The sequence below is a fragment of the Quercus suber genome, unplaced genomic scaffold, assembly GCF_002906115.3.
Source record: "Quercus suber isolate HL8 unplaced genomic scaffold, Cork oak 2.0 scaffold_1077, whole genome shotgun sequence".
In the NCBI taxonomy this organism is placed as follows: Eukaryota; Viridiplantae; Streptophyta; class Magnoliopsida; order Fagales; family Fagaceae; genus Quercus; species Quercus suber.
Genome location: NW_027070483.1, coordinates 66,456 through 75,454, shown reverse-complemented (window position 1 = coordinate 75,454; position 8,999 = coordinate 66,456). Strand labels below are relative to the sequence as shown.

Here is an 8,999-nt window from a genome sequence, read left to right as displayed (position 1 = left end):
GAATTGCAAATGTTTTAACCATAATTTAATGTATGGTTAGTTTGAGTTTTAACTTACTATAAACACCCATCAATGGATTCATTGTAACATAAATGCTAAATAATAAAGATGTAACCACCCCATTTTGCAATTGGGGATTAGGTCATACAGAGGTAAAATTGTAATTTTGGTAAGAAAGAATTAAAACATATTCATTTGAGCTGTTAGAAGAGAAAAAACTTAATGCCAACATCATTAGATTTCTTAATAGTCAAAATGATGCTTTGAGTGTAAAATCCGACCACTAGCTTAAAAGATCAAGCCACATCAAGTTTCTTTGGATAGATGGCCTCTTTTTGCTTTCTTTCTAGTCGTCCATCTTTATAATCTTTAGGCAAAGTTGCTCAAACCACACCTCTAATCAATGGTCTTTATTGGCATTCTTTCTAGTCATGTGTCTCCATTATCTTCAACCAGAGTATTCAGACCATGCCTCTGCACTGTAGCCTCCATATGTATGGCATGCACCACACTCAACATTCAAGCCTAAATCATGAAGCCCAACAAGTTTTAAATCTTAATACTGGCAACGTGTATCTCATTTGACGTTTGTTCATGCTTGTCATCTAAACTTCATTTGGTCCACTCCACATTCATATCAATTGTGATTTCAAGGTCTTACTTTTCTTCAAATTCAAGGTGTATCCAAACTTCCACATTGAGTTTGAAGGGGACGCTAAAGATATCTAGACCCAATTCTACTTGGTGTGCAAGCAAAGAATCATAATTCTACTTGAGTTGTATGTGTTGTAGTCTTGGTCTAATGTAGGGTTCAGCCTAGTGGAAATACTCATCAATAGGTTCGCGTAACATGAGTTTACTAGTAAAGTTGTAGCCATCAATAACTTTTTGTTGTGGATGTATGCCATCAATATGAACTACATTAATTCCCTCTCTTTCTTACTTCCACTTTGTTTCTCTATATTATTTTCTTTTTTAATTCCTAATTTGATACAATTAACCGCCTTCTCAATGTGCTTTAGTTAACCTACAGCCAGGGGCGAAGAATTTGCCCAGGGTCAAGCCAACGACATTTTAATTAGGTTACAATTGAATAAATGTTCAAGGCATGCATTGTTCTTTGAATACTAACCCTCTATTGGTTGTTGTTCACGGAAATAATAATAATAATAATATTATTATTATTATTATCTTGAAAACTTGTTTGGAGAGGTATTTCTATTCTGAGTTTTTTTTTTTTCCTTTTCTTTTTTTTTTCCCAACTAAAGCATCACAATCTCTAACTCGTGCCCACAAACGACAATGGCAACCATGGACCGAAGACCAAACAATGGCAACCCACAAAGCAGACCCACAGCAATCTAACACGTGCGCACCAAACCTAGACCAGTCTAAACTGTGCAGATCTCTATATGCATATGAGTAAAAAAGTCTTAAAAAATATATTTGCATGTAAATAGTTTTCATGTATATTTACATGATTACTCTATGTGGCGTTTGGTACGGGGTAATGTTTTAGGATTCCCGGGAATGTTTAAAGATTCCCATGTTTGGTTGCAAATTACATAAGGGAATCAGATGCCAGGGGAATCTGGATTCCCCCCTTAAACCCCTCTCAGTGGGAATGTGGATTCCCTTTGAAACAGGTGGGAATCCAGATTCCCAAGCTTAAAGGAAACACTATCATCTCACATTCCTAGGAATCTTAAAGAAATTTCCAATGAAACCAAACATAGGAATAGCTACATTCCTAGGAATGTGATTCCTAGGAATCACATTCCTAGGAATCTAGATGCCAGGAGTAATGTGGATTCCCCCGTACCAAACGCCACCTAGAAGTATAATCTAAATTTGCACAAGTTTATATTGGTTGATGTGGGTGAGTTTTGAAGTTGGATGTGCAAAATTTACTCATTATACTATTATACATGAACTGATGTGAATATGCTCTAACTACCAAACAACCCTAATTTCTTAAGAAATTCGATAAATTTTACTTTTCATTTTCTTAAGCCTAAAATATCAATTGATTGTCCAAGTACATGGTTATTCCTCTACTAGTGTCATCTTCACATCAGGCAAAATTACTCAATGCAATTGTATGTCATTTTTCATTATGTATTATCATTATCCTTCAAACAACTTTTTTGAGAAAGAACTCACCATTGTATCCGTAGTAATCAGGTATATAGAAAGGTGGGCTCCTTATTCCTGCATTTCACAAAGAAAAGATCAATTATAACATCAGCATTTGGAGCTTTACAATTAATTTTATCATTATACAAAAACTACAACAATTATTTCTTAGCATGTCTATTACATTGGAATGGATGGAGAATGCATCAAAAAGCTATCTCCTTAAGAAATTCGATTATTTCTACTTTTCATTTCCTCAAGCCTAAGATTATTGTGATCAACCAATATATTGTCCACGTACATAGTTATTCCTTTACTTGTCTCATTGTCAGGTCAGGTACAATTTACTCGTGCAATTCTATTTCATTTTCCATTCTATATTACTTAGCATCTTTGAAACGACTATATATGTTGAGATAAAAACCTCACCTTTGAAAATATACTCTGGTTGCCACCATCCTGCGTTTTTGACAAAGATAAGAATAACATCAGCATTCGGAACCTTAAAATTAATTTAGTCATTATATATGCTGAAACTCCAATAAATATTCCCTAGAATTTCTTTTACATTGATGGGGTATGCATTTTCATCTTTAAAAGTTCTGTAATTTTTACTTTCATTTCCTCAAGCCTAAAAAATTGTGATCATCCAATTTCCCAAGTACAATTACTCTGGCAATTCCATTTCATAGTCGATTCTATATTATCCTTCAAACAACCTTTGTGAGATAGAAACCTCACCCAATAACTTATTATATATATTTTCAACCAATCGGCTCAATCCTGCATTTTTGACAAAGAAAAGAATTACATGAGCATTTGCCTTAAAATAAAATCTAGTAAATTTCAATAACATCACCAAGAAGTTCGATATATTGAACTAATACATGAATTTGTTAGTGAGAGGATCAGAAATGCAACAAAACTCGGGTAGAAAAGAAAGAAATATGCAAGAGGAAAATAATGGTCAACATATTTAATTAGAGAATGGAAAGTAGTGTTATGCCCTTCCTCGCTTTATTTACTCACCACTCTTGCCGGCGCATTGAAGATCATAGATTGAGCAAGTGCGCCCTCTTCCGCACTTTCTTTCACACACAAATTTGAGCCATGAAAGCTGAAAACCATATTTATACCTCTTGGAATCAGAAATTGAAGAGTTGGAAGAATACTCTCCTTTGTAAATGCAAGTAGAAGTATTCAAATAGAGTGGAGTATTCACTGGTTTTTCGCAGCTCATGAAAACCATAATCCAATTGTAGTTGTCGATACCATATCAATGCAGCTCAAGCGACAGATCGGTCTCTTGAGAACCGGAACGATAATAATATTGCAATAATCGATATAAAGAATTGCTTGGGGTGGAGATATCGATGTAATTTTCCTTCTGTATAACCGGTTCCACAACCCGGATTCTGTACATACTGTAATTGATTTCTTGTACGTAGTATTTTCTTCCTTCAGCTAAGTATACCACCGTATGATTGTTCTCACACAACAGTTCATACCTTGGGTCCCCGCAGTTTTTAGGATCGGTCTTCAGTCGAAACGGAGAGCTTATGTCGTGGATATCGCCACAGGAAGAAGGGGCACAGGGATGAGCCTTTGCAGTAGCACTACAAGTTTCATGGAGTAGTACAAGAGCAATAAAGGCCGTGACTCCTGCACTCAACGCTAATCCTCTTGCCATTGATCGTAGATTGAGTTTTTCCACTAGTGCATAGTACCATAGACAAATATTAACAATAAAAACTTCTTTATGTGGTATGTGGTATTTACAAAGTATATGCCGCTAGCACTTACGTCATCTTGATCAATTATTTGACAGCTAAACAAAATTTTCTTTTACATTTTGGCACAAAATTTTTTTATAATAATTTTACAAATTATTGACGTGACAAAATTTTATTGGTTCTAATTTGATATACTAGTGAAACTATTTTATTTTGTTTTTACTTTTCAATAACCAGTTTTATTACATCATCAGTTTGTAAACTTTTTTTGTACTTCCTTAAGTTAATTTTTTATTATAATTTTTTACCTTTTTTTATTTTGATAATTTGATAAAAGATATGAATCTTAAATGGCAAGGAAATTATTTTTAATTAAATTAAATAGGCATAGCACCTGATCAAAAAAAAAAAAAAAAAAAGAAGTCATAGCACACTGTTTATTATTCTCCTAAGTTTTACATGATCTTAATTTAAATTAAATAGGCATAGCACCTGATCAAAAAAAAAAAAAAAAAAAGAAGTCATAGCACACTGTTTATTATTCTCCTAAGTTTTACATGATCTTAATGGTTACAAATTGTACATGTAGCCCGTGAGAAAGAAATTATGGAGGCAAACGTAACGGGATTCTCTAGCAAAATTTGTAAAATAATATCTTTTTAATATTAATTTTTAAAATTGATATACTTTTTTGAAGTTATTTATAGATGTAGTATTTTCTTTAAAATTGTGTTTGAGAAACATGATTTTAGTATTTAAAATTGTGTTTTCAAAACACGATTTATGTCAACTTGGTTGAAATTTAAGTGAAATCTTGTTTTGAAAACATAATTTAAATATTTAAAATCCTATTTCTAAAACACAATTTTAGAAAAAAAAAAATTCCCAAATAATTTCTAAATAATGCCAATTTAAAAATTTTCTAATAAAGAAATATTATTTTGTTGAGTTCTCTTATAACGCATGGCCTTTCCGCTATTTTGACATTTGTCTAATATTTAAAATGGAAGGACACTACCCCATAAATTTTTATTTTATTTTATAATTTGATAATCACAATAGCGATGCAAGTAATTTTCCTCTTGTATATCTGAGTCCGCCACCTGGATTGTTTTGTTGTTGTAATTGATTTCCTGTACGTGGTATTTTCCAGCATATATGTATAACACAGTATGATTGTTCTCAAGACAGGTAGTACCTTAGGTTGCCTCAGGTTTCTGGATCACTCTTCAATCTCGCAAAACGGATAGTATATGTTCTTGATATTGCCACGGGAAGATGGGGCTCACTGATGAATATCATTCTCAGTATTGCAAGCTTTATGGACTAATACAAGAACAATTAGGATCGCGTGTCCTGAAGTGAAAGGTAATCCTCTCACCATTATGAGAGAGCGAAAATTTTCATCTGGTACAACTAGCAAAGTTTGTAGACAAAGATAACCTATTTTTTTAGTCTATTAGAGTATCATCAATAAAGTAGTTGTAAAATAAAATTGAGGAAAGTAATTAAAGGAAAAAAGAAAAAGAAGAAGAGTGTTCTTGTTTACGTGGAAAGAAAAAAAAAAAAAAAAAACGTTTTATGATAATGAAGACATATCATAAGTAATTTTAGTACCACATAATAAATCACAATTTTTATCACAATTATTCTATATGATAGACTGTGATTAATTATATGTCACCTTTATATGAGCTTATCCCTTTTTCTCTGTCACTCACAATATGCAACATGAACAGTTGTAACAAAAATTGTGATTTTTTATTCAAAAGCTGTGATTTTGCAGTATCATTATCACGAAAAACAAGTTATCAATGTAAGCACATTCATTTTGATTTTGAAAGTTTGACAAGAACTTTGTAGTTTAATTGGTTAGCACCTCTTAGTGGGAGAAAATGGGCATTTGCCCATTTCACCAAAAATTTTCAACAAAATGCCCCATATTTGAAACTATCTAGAGAAATGCCCTTGTTTTGAAACTCGATTTTCTAAAAATCGAGTTTCAATTTAAAACTTGATTTTTGGACAATTGAGTTATAGTGAACTAAAAATTAAAAATAAAAAAAAATAAAAAAACGAAATTCTGGAACTCGAGTTCCATGTAAAGTACTCAAGTTCCTTGAAAAATTCAAATGGAACTTGAGTTCCCTAAACTTGATATTCCAAAAATCGAATTTTATATTTGAAACTCGATTTTTAGAAAATTGATTTTCAAAACATGAGCATTTCCTTAATTAGTTTAAGACATAAGGCATTTTGCTGGAAAGTTTGTGAAAAATGGGTAAAAGCCCATTTTGGCCCCTCTTAGTGTGTCAAAAACATCCAAAAATCAGATTCCCATATATATTATCATGGACAAAGATGTATAGCATTTCATCAGTAATGGGATACTGCGAAGATAAAGGCAAGAAATGTAGATTTAAGAATAATAGCTGTGATTTCAATACAGGGTGCTTCGAACCCCACAATAAAGGTTTAGTATTCATGCGAAGTGTAGTGATGTGATACTCATTTCCCTCACATTAATGTTAAATTTACCATGAGTTTAATTAGGGACAAAATATGGCTACAAACCTTTGTAGTTAATGACTACAACTCTACTCAATATCTTTTTATTAGATGTAAATTTTGACAAATCCATCATCAAATTACATTGGTATAAATTAAAAATAAATAAATGGTGTTTCTACCTAAGTTGTTTGTATTCCATGTATTTTATAGTATAAGTTACATTAGGTTTAAGAATATGTAAAATCATGGTAGTAAAAAATGATAGTACTATCATAATTGGTAAGTTACAATTGGTTTTGGAAATGCATAAAGAGATAATGCATTATTGCATATATTTTTTTTAAGAGAGAAAAGTTAACGAATTTTCTAAGAGTTTTTTTTTTTTTTTTTTTGAGATAATTTCAACTTATGACGTTCGGTCCTAATGATAGCTTTTTATCATCAAACTAAGACATCAATCAGTTTTTTGTGTAGGCCAGAATTGAACCACAAATCTCTTATTTAACCATTAGAGATTTTGTTAGTTAAGCTAACTGGAACCCACTCCCTATGAGTCTTTGTTAGTTAACTACTTTATGAAAGTTTTTATGGGGAAAAAAATATATATATATATATATATTTATATTTTTTTTTTTGACAATTTTTTCAATTTTTCATAAGTGGTAAGAAATTTTCCTAAAATGATTTATTAACAATTACTCTAAAAACATCTGTAAACAGAATATTTTAAAAAAAAATATGAAAAGAAAATGATGACATGGCCGTTAATATATAAAAATGTATCAAAAATAAATGTAGTTTTTCCGTTCTTATACATTAGGATTCAGAATTATTATAAAGATTGGTGTATATTTTGTGTTTAAATGGTTCATATTAAGATTTCTCACTCTACCCATGTTACCTGTAGGTTGTAGTGGCTAAATCAAGTACAGTGTCCAATTGCAATATTTGGATTTCAGACAAGATAAAGTATATGGGAAACAAGATTTATGTTCTAGCTGACCAAGACTAGTAAATGTTCAAAAACAAGATATACAATTAATCTGGCACCTCATTTTCGCACTAATAACCAAAATAAAATGGTAGAAAATTAAAACACGTAACTCAAAGTAGGATAAATGATCTCTGTAAATTGGCCTTAGTCCTACGTTCATCCGCGCGAAGCTGACGAGAAGTTTCACCTGTTAGTTGACTGAAGAAGATTATATGGTCCTTATTGACGGCAATGATAAAAAAGAAAAAATCCTATCTTATTAGCAATCATGTATCCAATAATTAATTACATGCACGCATAAAAAACCGATTGATTAGAAAGGACTACATTCCAATTACGCTAAAAAGTCTCACCGATATTTGTATAATAACGTGGGTGCTGTGCATGATTTTCCATGCAACTTCATATTCAATTGAACCCAGCATGTACGAGTCAAAAAAGAAAAATAGCTTTATGAAACTGCGGTTCCATACAATTACAAATTTGAATACGACTTTCGCAACTTGTGTCATTTCTTTTTTTTCTTTTTTTGTTTCTTTCACATTTGAGATTCTATTCGTATTTTTTAATGTAATCGTGTAATGGAGATTCATGTTTTCATATTGGAGGGTACCGTTTAGGGTGATGACCCACTGTCACCAACCTAAACAAAACACAGTTATGGTCCATGGAATTTTCATGGAAGTCTCTATGATAGTCTATAAACTTATATGGCAGCTCTTTATGGAAGTGATCACTTGGTTTAGCTTACGTGTTATGCACAGAAAAACAGGACACAAGCGGTGTCTTTGTTTAGTAGCTAAATTCCACAAAGATACACTTGCATCACAAATTCACAATAATCCATTAACACTGCATTTGGGAATTCTTAAAAGAGTAAAATAAATAAAATTAGTAAATCATAAAGAAACAAAAAAATATATATATATATTATATATATATATATATATATAGAATTATTTAAGTAATGGAATCTAAGGAGAAATAACAATGAAACTTGTCTTATCAAAAAAAAAAAAAAAATTAATGAAACTTGTTGTACCAAAATCTTTGTTTAGAGATGTCTCCGTATTAATCCTACTGTAGTGAACTTATGTTTTGATACCAATTGAAAAATCGCGTTATAGGAGATACCTCCATATTAACTCGCAACAATGAACCTATGCTCTAATTCCAATTTAATATTTAGACCCCAAATTTGACATCAATCTTGGCACTATATTCCGTTTTCAATTTGGCATAACGTTCAACTTTTTCGTCTTCCAAGCTCTTGACCTTAACCCAATAGAAGAAATTCTCACTCTCAACTTCATCTAGCAACCTGTTGGTTTCTTCAAGTTTGACATCTAAGTCTTCTTACATTCAAACTCCTTTAATTTATCCAAGTAATATTCATCAACTTTTCTATATTTTTCAACCAAGTAATTCGATTCTTTGAGCTTTACGGATTAAAGATTCTTTTTCAAGTTCACTCTTGCTCAATTTTGCTATGGATTTTGTAGAGCGTTTCTTGGACTTTGTTGATTCTCTAAAGAGCTTGGTTACCAACAATTATAAGATCTTCTATAAAATAGTTTTTGAACTACATTATCATTGCTATCAAAAAAAAAAAAAAAAAAAAAAAA

The 8,999-nt window shown here is 31.4% G+C and overlaps 1 pseudogene; it reads right to left on the bottom strand.

Annotated features, from left to right (window-relative positions):
- Positions 1–448: 448 nt before the first annotated feature.
- LOC136065670 (uncharacterized) lies at positions 449–3,826 on the bottom strand (annotated as a pseudogene).
- Between the last annotated feature and the right edge of the window lie 5,173 nt (positions 3,827–8,999).